An 11,438-nucleotide genomic window follows, 5' to 3' on the forward strand; every position below is an offset into this window, starting at 1 on the left:
TCCAGAAGAGTTTTTCCTATGTTTTCTTATGTAATTTTTATGGTTTTAGGTCTTAAATTTAAGTCTCATCTATCTTGAAGTTTTTGTGTATGGTGGCAGACAGAGTTCTAGTTTCATTTTCTGCATATTGCTGTCCAATTTTCCCAGCAGCATTTATTGAATACAGAATACTTTCCCCAGTCTATGTTTTTGACTGCTTTGTTTAAGATCAGTTGACTATAGGCATATGGTTTTATTCCTGTGTTCTCTCATTCTGTCCCATTGATCTATGTGTCTACATTCATAGCAATACCATGATGTTTTGGTTACTATAGCCTTGTAGTATAATTTGAAGTCAGGTAATATGATGCTTCCAGATTTGCTCATTTTGATTACCATTGCTTTGGCTATTTGGGCTTTTTAAAATTCCATATAAAATTTAGGATTGATTTTGTAGCTCTGTGAAAAATGCAGTTGGTATTTTGATGGGAATTGTATTGAATCTGTAAATCACACTAGTTAGTATGGATATTTTCACTATATTCATTCTTCTGGTCCATGAGCCTGGGTTGTTTTTCCATTTGTTTGTGTCATTTATGATTTCTTTCATCAGTGTTTTTTAGTTCTCCTTGTAGAGGTCTTTCACCTCCTTGTTTAAGTATATTCCTAGGTATTTTATTTTCTTTCCAGCTATAGTATATGGTATTTAGTTCTTGATTTGACTTTCAGCTTGACTGGTACTAGTGTATAGAAATTCTACTGATTTCTGTACATTAGTTTTGTAACCTGAGACTTTACTGAATTTATTCACCAATTCTAGGAGTCTTTTGGAGGAATCTTTAGGATTTTCTAGATATAAGATTATATCATCAGTAAACAGGCATAGTTTGACCTCCTCTTTCCCAATTTGGATGCCCTTTATTTTTTTTCCTGTGTCTGATTTCTCTGGCTAGGACTTCTAGTACTATGTTGAATAGAAGTGGTGAGAGTGGACAGCCTTGTCTTGTTCTAGTTCTTAGGGGGAATGCTCTCAACTTTTCCCAATTCACTATGATGTTAGCTGCGGGTTTGTCAATATATAGCTTTTATTATTTTGAGGTATGTTCTTTCTATGCCTACTTGGTTTATGGTAATTATCATAAAGGGGTACTGGATTTTATCAAATGCTTTTTCTGCATATATTGAGATAATCATATGGTTTTTGTTTTTAATTCTCTTTATGTGTTGAATTACATTTATTGGTTTGCATATATTGAACCATGCTTGCATCTATGGGAAGAAATCCACTTGATTATGGTGAATTATCTTTTTGATGTGCTTTTGGATTTAGTTTGCTAATATTGTGTTGAGGATTTTTGAATCTATGTTCATGAGGCATATTAGTCTATAGTTTTCTGTTTTTGTTGTATCTTTTGCTGGTTTTGGAGTCAGGGTTATACTGGCTTCATAGAATGAGTTAGGGATGATTCCCTCCTTCTCAATGTTATGCAACAGTTTCAGTAGGATAGATGCCAGTTCTTTGTAGGTGTGGGAGAATTTGACTTTTTTTTGTTGTTGTTGGTTGGGAGATTTTTTATTACTGTTTCAATCTTGTTACTCATTGGTCTGTTTAGTATTTCTCTTTCTTCATGATTCATGCTTTGGAAGTTGTGTATTTATAAAAATATATCCATTTCCTGTAGATTTCCTACTTTGTGTGTGTTAACTTTTCATAGTAGTCTTAGATGATCTTTTTTATTTTTGTGGCATCAGTTATAATGTCTCCTTATTCATTTTTTATTGAGCTTATTGCAATCCTTTCTCTTCTATCCCTGGTTAATCTAGATAGTGGCCTGTCAATTTTGTTTATCTTCTCAAAGAACCAACTTTTTTTGTAGAGATTTTCTATTTTTTATTATTATTGTTGTTGTTGTTCATTTGTTTCCAATTCTTTTAGTTCTGTTCTGATCTTTATTATTCCTTTTCTTTTGGTCGCTTTGGATTTGTTTTGTTCTTCATTTTCTAGTTCCCTGAGTTGTGACAATAGGTTGTTACTTGTGATTTTTCTATCTTTCTGATGTGCTATAGCAATCTTAGCAATGCTTTTGCCATATACCAGAGATTTTGGTAGCATTTGTTGCTTTTGCCATTCTATTTGAAAATTTTTAAAATTTAAATCTTGATTTTGTCATTGACCCAGGGATCATTTAGCAGCAGGTTGTTTAATTTCCTTGTGTTTTTGTGGTTTTGAGATTTCCTCTTGGAATTGATTTCTAGTTTTGTTCCACTGTGGTCTGAGAAGGTACATGGTATGATTTCTAATTTTTTCAATTTGAGGAGACTTGTTTTATTGCCTAGCATATGATCTCTTAGAAAATGTTCCATGTGCTGATGATAATAATGTATATTCTACAGTTTGTAGGTAGAATGGTCTGTAAATGTCTGTTCAGTCCATTTGTTGTAGAGTCCCATTTAAGTCCAGTGTTTTTTGTTGATTTTTTGCCTTGATAATCTATCTGTCTAGTTCTGTCAGTGGAGTGTTGAAATACCTCACTATTATTATGTTACTGTTTATTTCTTTCTTTAAGTCTAGCAGTATTCGTTTTTTGTTATATCTTCGTGTTGAATTGACCCCTTTATTGTTATATAATGACCATCTTTGTCTTTTTCACTGTTATTGGTTTAAAGTACATTTTATCTATAATAAGAATAGCCACTTTTCCTTGCTTTTGGTTTCCATTTGCATGTAATATTTTTCCACTCTTTTACCTTGAGTCTATGAGACTTTTAAATGGGTTTCTTGAAGACAGAAGATATTTGGGCAATTTTTTTTACCCTTTCCACCAATTTATATCTATCTTTTAAGTTGGGCATTGAGAGTGTTGACATTTGATGTTAATATTGATGTGTGAGATAGTATACTGGTCATCATGTCGATTGTTACCTAGTTGCTTTGTCTTCTCCTTTTTGATACTGTTTTATAAGAGCTGTGAGTTTTTACTTTTGGTTATTTTTACACTGGAAGGTGTTGATTGTTCTGTTTGATGTATAGTGCACTTTGAAGGATTTCTTGTAGGGCAGGTCTGATGGTGACAAATTCCCTTAGTGTCTGCTTGTCTGGGAAAGACTTTATTTCTACTTCATTTATGCAGCTTAGTGTTTTGGGATACAAAATTCTTGGCTGACAGTTATTCTGTTTAATAAGACTGAAGATAGGATTTCATTTCCTTCTGGCTTGTAAGGTTTCCTCTGAGAATTTTGGCTATTAGTCTGATAGGTTTTCCTTTGTAAGTTATTTGATGCTTCATCTCACAGCTTATAGAAATTTCTCCTTCACTTTGACTTTGGCCAGACAGATGACTATTGCCCTGGACATGTCCTGTTTGCAATAAGTCTTCCAGGACTTTTATGGCCTTTTTGTATATGGCTGTCTAAATCTCTAGTAAGACCAGGGAAGTTTTTCTCCATTTTTCCCTCAAGTAGGTTTTCCATGCTTTTTGCTTTTTCTTCTTCTCCCTCAGGGATACCTATAATTATTATGTTTGGTCATTTACATAGTCCCACAATTCTTGAAGACTTTGTTCCTTCTTCTTGATTCTTTTTTTTTTTTTTTTGAGACAGAGTCTCACTTTGTTGCCCAGGCTAGAGTGAGTGCCGTGGCATCAGCCTGGCTCACAGCAACCTCAATCTCTGGGGCTCAGCGATCCTACTGCCTTAGCCTCCCGAGTAGCTGGGACTACAGGCATGCGCCACCATGCCCGGCTAATTTTTTTGTATATATATTTTTAGTTGGTCAATTGATTTATTTCTATTTTTGGTAGAGACGGGGTCCCGCTCAGGTTGGTTTCGAACTCCTGACCTTGAGCAATCCGCCCGCCTCGGCCTCCCAAAGTGCTAGGATTACAGGCATGAGCCACCATGCCCGGCCCCTTCTTCTTGATTCTTTTTTCTTCATTTTTGACTAACTGAGCTAATTCTCTTTTTTTCTTTTTATTTATTTATTTTATTTCAGCATATTATGGGGGTACAAATATTAAGGTTACGTATATTGCCCATGCCTCCCCTCCCCTCTCCCACCTGCCCAACACCCGATAAATGTTATTCCTATATGTCCACTTAAGTGTTGATCCATTAATACCAATTTGCTGGTGAATACATGTGGTGCTTGTTTTTCCATTCTTGAGATACATCACTTAGTAGAATGTTTTCCAGCTCTATCCAGGAAAATACAAGAGGTGCTATATCACCATTGTTTCTTAAAGCTGAATAGTACTCCATGGCATACATATACCACATTTTATTAATCCACTCATGTATTAATGGGAACCTGGGTTGTTTCCACACCTTTGTGATTGTGAACTGTGCTGCTATAAATATTCGAGTGCAGGTGTCCCATTTGTAGAGTGACTGGGCTACTTCAAAACCTTATTTTCAGGCTCTGAAATTCTTTCTTGTGCTTAGTCTAGTCTGTTGTTGAAACTTTTAACTGTGTTTTATACTTCCCTAAATTATTCTTTGATTTCCAGAAGTTCTGTCAATTTTTTTAAACTATCTCTTTAGTCAATTTTTCATTCATGTCCTTATTTATTTATTTTTTATTTCTTTGTGTTGGTTTTCAACTTTCACATTAATCCCATTGAGCTCACTTGCAATCCATATTTTAAATTTCATTTTCAAAATTTCTACAATTTATTTTTGATTGCAGTCCATTGCTGGAGAGCTAGTGTGATCCTTTGTGGGTGTTGAAACAGCCTGCTTTTTCATATTGCCAGAGTTCTTATGCTGGTTCCTTCTCATCTGGATTCTCTTCCTTCAGCTCAAAACAGATAACTTTGCAATTTTCAATTCAGCTGTTCTCTTCTGCCAGGACCTTTGCTGCTCTGTGTAGAGAGGTAGAGGTATGCTGCCTTCTGGCTCATTAGGTATGTACCCACTGTGGTGTTGCTAGCAATTTGGATCAATTGAACCTCGGATCCCTGGGAGAGTGTTCAGGTTCCAGCATTGGTGGACTAGGTTAGATAATCCCTAGTTCCCAGGCACCTGTATGGCATGCTTGAGTTCTAATATATCTGTGTTTAAATCCACCATACTATTTGCTTCTTCTTCAGTCCATTTGTTCTGTTCCTTTCCATTCTCTTTTGAATTAATTATTTTTATTATTCCATTTTATCCTCATTTAGCTTGTTCATTGTATATTTTAAAAGATATTCTAGTGGTTACTGTGGAAATTACAGCATGAATCTTTGCTATATCAAGAATTTGTATGGGGCCAGGCAGGTGGCTCATGCCTGGAATCCCAGCACTCTAGAAGGCCAAGGCAGGCAGACTGTTTGAGCTCAGGAGTTCAAGACCAGCCTGAGCAAAAATGAGACCCCATCTCTACTAAAAAAATAGAAAGAAATTAGCTAGACAACTAAAAATATACATATAAAAATTAGCTAGTGGTGCGTTCCTGTAGTCCCAGCTACTCAGGAGGCTGAGGCAGTAGGGTGATTTGAGCCCAAGAGTTTTAGGTTGCTGTGAGCTAGGCTGATGCCACAGCACTCTAGCCAGAGCAACAGAGTGAGACTCTGTCTCAAAAAAAAAAAAAAAAAAAAGAATTTGTATGGAATCACAAATAAGCAAAGCAAACTTGAGAAAGTGAAACAAAGTTGAATATATTAATATCACATTTGAATATATTAATATCAACACAATTTCAAATTGTGTTACAAAGCTATAGTAATCAAAATGGTATGGTACTGGCATAAAAACAGATGCATAGACCAATGGAACAGAATAGACAGCCCAATAATATAAGGTCAACAATATGGTGTTTTGACAAGAACACAAAAAATACACAATGGGGGAGGCATAGTCTCTTCAATAAATGGTGTTGAAAAAACTAGATATCCATTCTCAAAAGAATGATATTGGACCCTTTTCTTACACCATACACAAAAAAATCAGCTCAAAACGATTTAAAGACCACATTTAAGACCTAAAACCACAAAAGTTCCTCAATCTCAACACTGACCTTGGAAATGATTTTTTGGATTTGAAACCAAAAGCTCAGGCAACAAAAGCAAAAATAAATGAGTGGGACTACACCAAACTAAAAAGCTTCTGTAAAGCAAGGGAAACAATCAACAAAATGAAAAGACAGCTTATGGATTGTGAGAAAATATTTGTTAACCATACATCTGATAAGGGGATATATAAGGAATATAAAATATAATAGGAACTCACATGACTGAATAGCAAATAACACAAATCCAATTAAAAAATGGGCAAAAGATCTGAATAGATGTTTTCCCAAAGAATACATAAAAATGGCCAACAGGTATATGAAAAGGTGCTCAGCATCACTAATCATTAATGAAATGCAAATCAAAACTACAATGAGATATCTCACATCTGTTAGGGTGGCTATTTTCAAAAAAAAGACAAGCAATAACAAGTGTTGGTGAGGGTGTGGAGAAAAAGGAACCCTTGTACACTGCTGCTAGGAATGTCACAGCAAGTACCAAAGTCAGTCCAGGAAGCACTTAGCACAAAATGCCGCCATTGATCGTTTCACAGAACAATGCTTTCAGAAAACTTCCTAATGGCCATCTAGCCCAATTCATCCCATGAACAAAGGACAAAACAAATCCAGGGAGGTGAAGGTGATGTGTTTTGTTCTTCTAATTGGAAGGGGGGCCACATGTGGCCTTCTGGATCCTCGTGTGAGAGCCTTTTGTCTGCACTTGATCTTAGCCAAAAGGCCGAGAAGCGACGAGGCCTTTTGTCTGAATCCAAATTTTACAGAAAGGGATTTGGTTGGTAAAGTTTGGATTCAGTGAAGGGTCCCCACTTGGGGATATTTGGAAGGCCACATGTGGCTTGAGGCTGCAGGTTTCCCACCCCTGAAGGCCTGACAAGGGCCAGGACCAGAAGACAGGTGGTGTTAGGTAAGTGACATCCAATGTGATCAAGACAAACACCTGTCAAGACACCTGACAGCGGCATCTGACAATGCACTACGACCGCGCAGGCTCATGGGGTGGGGGCGGGGCTGTGCCTTGGGGAACCGCCCTATGAGGAGGGGTGGGGCGGGTCCAGAGCGAACAAACAGTGAGGAACAAGGGGGCGGGGCCTGGGTGTGATTGACAGGCGAGGGACCAATGCAGTGGAAAGGTCCGGTGGCTGAAGGCAGCACCTTCGGTTGAACTGGAGCGGCCGGTGGGAGTTATAACAGGTAACATGTGTCAGGGTCTTCAGTTTGTCCCAGCGATGCCAAGCACTTTTCATAAATTATTTCACCTAGAGGTCTGTGCAACAGCATGAGTGAGCACTGTTACCCGTCTCTTTTTCAGAGGTGGCAACTGGGGGTTAGAGATACTAACCTAGGACACAGCTGGGATCCCAAGCGGGGCGATCTCACCCATTCTGTTAATAGAGCCACAGTCCTGCTGGCCCTTAGACCTGGGAGCCAGGGCGGAGCAGCGTCCAGTAAAGAGGACTGAATGGAATGCAGTTGACAACATTGTAGGCGGAAGTGTCAAAGCCGTGCACAAAAATACGAATGGATAGCTGGGTGGGTCGTACACAGTGTGAGAGCTCAGAGGGTGGAGATTGGGGGTTGGGGAGAAGACAGGACAGAGCGAGGGAAGAAAGCTGGTGTTACGGGCCAGGCTGTCCCCCAGCTGGTGGAGCATGGCTGCACTGCAGCATGACGTATGCTCCGGATTAACAGCAGGTGCAGAAAAGGTTTTCTCTTGGGGCTGTGGTGTTTTCCAGTTTCTAAAAGCTAAAACATTTTAGAAACATAATAAGTAGCAGAGTACGTGGAACAGAATTGTCTCTATTTGCTGGGGCTGTCATAACAAAATATCATAGGCCAGGTGGCTTAGATGACAGGAATTTATTTTCTCACAGTCCTGGCGGATGGGAAGTCTGAGATCAATGCGCTGGCAGGTTCAGTTCCTGGTGAGGCCTCTTCCTGCCTTGCAGATGGCCTGTGTGTGTCCTCACAGAGTGGACACAGATCTCTTTTTCCTTATTACAAAGCCACCTGCACTTTTATGACTTCATTTAACCTTAATTACCTCCTTAAAAGCTTTATCTCCAAATACAGTCACATCGGGGGTTAGTGAATGAATTCGGGGAGACACAGTTCAGTCCATAGCAATAGGATACGCTCAGTAAGCAAGTAACAAGTGATTGGGGGCTGAAGGAAATGAACACTTTCAGAACTCACGTGCACCTGAAGTGCTTTCACAAATCTTACCTGGTTTAATGGGCATGAGACCTGCCGTGCTGGTGTGCACCACAGCAGTGGAGCAGCATTCTCAGGAGAACGTGGGTGGGAGGTCAGGGTGCCTCCACATAGCCACCCTGAAGAGGTCTGAGAAAGTCACACCACATGTCCATCATGGGGCTCAGTGAATCCATCATTCTCAGATTTATCTAAACCTCTCTATCCCCGTGATGTATATGGCCTGTGCTGCTTCTGGAATAATGAGAGCCGCCATGACCTCCCCCAGGGAATTGAAATAATTACTTTGTTCTGTATCGTTTCTTGTTGTCATCATAGAGTTTGGTGACCAAGTCCTTTCCCTTCCTGCTTGCCCTGCTGGGAGGAAGAGTGGTGCAGTACAAAGCTCAGGGGCGTGCGGCTGTGCAGATACGGTTCCAGTCCTGGGTTGAACCACCTATTGAGTGACCTTGAGCAAATCACTTAACTTTTCTGAATCTCAGTTTCTTCATCTATAAAATAGAGCTAAGAAAAATACTGAGAACACAGGGTTATTGTGAGGCCAACTGAAAAGAGTTTGAAACTATTAAGGAACTGGTCATTGGACTAGATATTCACATCATGGGACCTCCTCTGCTCACACCAAGAACAGAAACCTCTACTACAGGCCCCACTCCTGGCTGGCTATTCATTCATTCATTCATCAGATTTTTATTGAACACCTGCGAGGTGCTGAAGCACCTAGTTCTGAGTCCTGGGGCCAGGGAAGAATGAGACAAACAAGCTCCACCCATGAATGTAGCTTATATCCCAGTGCAAGAGACAGACAAATAAAATGGGTGAGGTAGTGCTAAGAGGTATGAGAAAATGAAATACAGGGGAATGTGCTGAAAGAGTGAGAGCATGGCAGGGCTGTGTGCGCTGCGGGAGGAGGGGGCATGTTAGACCTCTATAGGGTGTCCCAATAGCGGGGGAGGCTTCTCTGAGGAGGTGAGCTGAGTCCTAAACATCGAGGACTCGTCACTCCCAGGCAGGGGGAGCAGCAGGTGCAAGGCCCAGCTGGTGTCCGGCCAGTCTGCAGGCTGACCAGTGCTCTGTCTTAAAAGGAGAGCAGATGCTGATCTGACTTTTCTCTTGGGATTTAGAACTAGGAGACATGAAAAGAATTTTCACTTGGCAGTGGGAGCTGAAGCTAGAAGGTAGAGGGATGAACCTTTGAGATAAGCAGAAACTCTGAGTCAGCTGAGGAAGTCAGGTTGTGGCTCCACCTGAATGAGCAGGAGAATAAAAATTGATGGGTGTTTAACTGTCAGTGAGGTTCCTAGAGCTGTCATGAAATCCAGGCCACCTTGCAGTTCTAGGCAGCAGGAAGTCCTGCCCTGTCAATGGCTTCTGTTCCAGGTGTTCCCAGCTAATCCCAGTTCTTAATCTCTCACTGTGCATCATTTCAGTTTGTTTGTTTTACTTATGCTGGTTGTCTCTTGCAACCAGAACTTGACTGAAACAGAGCTACATGGACCCGGTTTGAATCTCTGGTTTTCCTTTCATTAGCTGTTACTTTAAGCAAACATTCAGTTTCTGTAAGCTCCAGAATCCAACAGCTGTATCCTTGCAGTGTTGTGCAGATGAAATGAGATCCTAAAAGGAAAAGGGCCTATAGAGAGTTTAGCACATTTTAATTGTCCCTAAAATAACTTGAGAACATCACGGCTTCTGTCTCCTAAATGGATTGAAACTATCTCTGATCTTATCGAGGCCAGGGTAGTAAAGATGGATTTTAGATCTATTAATAAGATGGGTTTTAGACTTACTAACTTTCGTCCTTAGTTGGTCCTCCCAAATAGCTCAGAGAAGTGGCTCAAAGAGAGAGGTGTGGGAGCCAGGATGGAAGAGTCAGTCCTCCACATGGTGATTCAAGGAGGAAAGGGTAGGTAAAAGCTATCTCAGAGAAAGTTGGGTTCAGAAGAGGAGAAAAAAGATGACATAAACATAGAGCAGAGGCTCCTCGTAGACTGGGTCTAGCAAGCAAAGAGAAATGCGAGGTCCCACTATTGGGACGCTGTTCCAGCCAGAGCTCAGTGGCTGTGAAGACAGCTCTCCAGTCTGGAGCCAGACCGAAAGCTCTTGTTTCTCGAGGACAGAGCAAGTATTAGGAGGCGGCTCTGGTTTGTACTGGAAGCAGGGGCTAGGGTGAAGTAAGAAGCAAACGAAGGATATCTGTAAGGTACTGACGTGCATGTTCACTTACACCATCCAAACCAGCTGTGCTCACACTCCTGCCCGTGTGCTGTGATCTTCCAGGTCTTCACTACACAATAAAGCGAGGCTGCTGTGTCGTGCGGATGCTGCATTGCAGAGACGTGTGGGAAGAGTGCTGCCAACGTCATCACACGCAACATCCTTCATCCCAGGGGCGCACGCCTTCAAGAGGACAGCTCTAAGCCTTCCGTGGAGGCGTTAGAAAGGTATCCCAGCAGCGGTGGAATTTCAAGGGAGATCCGGTTTAGGAGCTTTCAGGCCTCTGAAGCAAGGGGATGGGGAGGAGAAAAAAATCGGAAACACAGGTTCTGTGATGTTTTATATTAAACATGACAAGCTGGACAGTGTACGAATGTTGCTTTTTTTTTTTTTTTTTGTCTCAAAAAGCCTGAGTCTTGGTGTGGAAAGGAGAGCTGAGCTGGCTGGGAACAGCTGTCTCACGGCTGCACCGTCAGGGAATCCTTGCCTGGGGAGTATGTCTTGTTCACTTATCAGGTGTTAGCTTCCAGGCACTCAGTTCGTTTGGGGCTTGTTCCAGTTCGTCTTTAGTCGGCTCCCTTTCACTTTGCATTTTGAGGAAGAGCAAGTTGATCTCCGCTGGGCGGTGCTCAGCTGCTGGCTTTGCCCGCGGTGCTGGCTTTGAGTGATCCACGCTTGCATCTCTCGCTCCTTGGTTGCCAGTCAGTGGCAAAGGTGTGGTCCCTGCATGCAGATTGCTGCTGCTGCTGTTTCACTTTTTCTCCAGACTCCCGTAAGCCAGCTCTGTCCTTAGAGGTTAGGTCTGTGCGCTCGCCAGCCAGAGCTTGTCCATCTGCCTCCTGTCGTCTCTGTCTTAGAATGAACGCATCTCGTGCCATGGCCGGGGAATCTGTTCACCTTTCAGGGAAGAGGTTCTTCATTGATCACCTTGTACCTTTCTAGACAAAGCCTGTGCTGGCACTGACAGTCACATAGGCCGAGGCCACGCCACTACTCCATTTTCAGCTTTCTTAGTAATTTTAGA

The 11,438-nt window shown here is 41.2% G+C and overlaps 1 long non-coding RNA gene across 1 annotated transcript in view; it reads left to right on the top strand.

Moving 5' to 3' along the window:
* The window catches only part of LOC105879293 (uncharacterized), a 24,067-nt gene extending 13,290 nt beyond the window's left edge, over positions 1-10,777 (top strand). Inside the window, exon 2 of the long non-coding RNA XR_012913023.1 lies at positions 10,478-10,777. This is a non-coding gene — a long non-coding RNA (uncharacterized LOC105879293). The remainder of the gene's footprint in view (positions 1-10,477) is intronic.
* Positions 10,778-11,438: the final 661 nt, after the last annotated feature.

This window comes from Microcebus murinus, chromosome 18 (assembly GCF_040939455.1).
Source record: "Microcebus murinus isolate Inina chromosome 18, M.murinus_Inina_mat1.0, whole genome shotgun sequence".
In the NCBI taxonomy this organism is placed as follows: Eukaryota; Metazoa; Chordata; class Mammalia; order Primates; family Cheirogaleidae; genus Microcebus; species Microcebus murinus.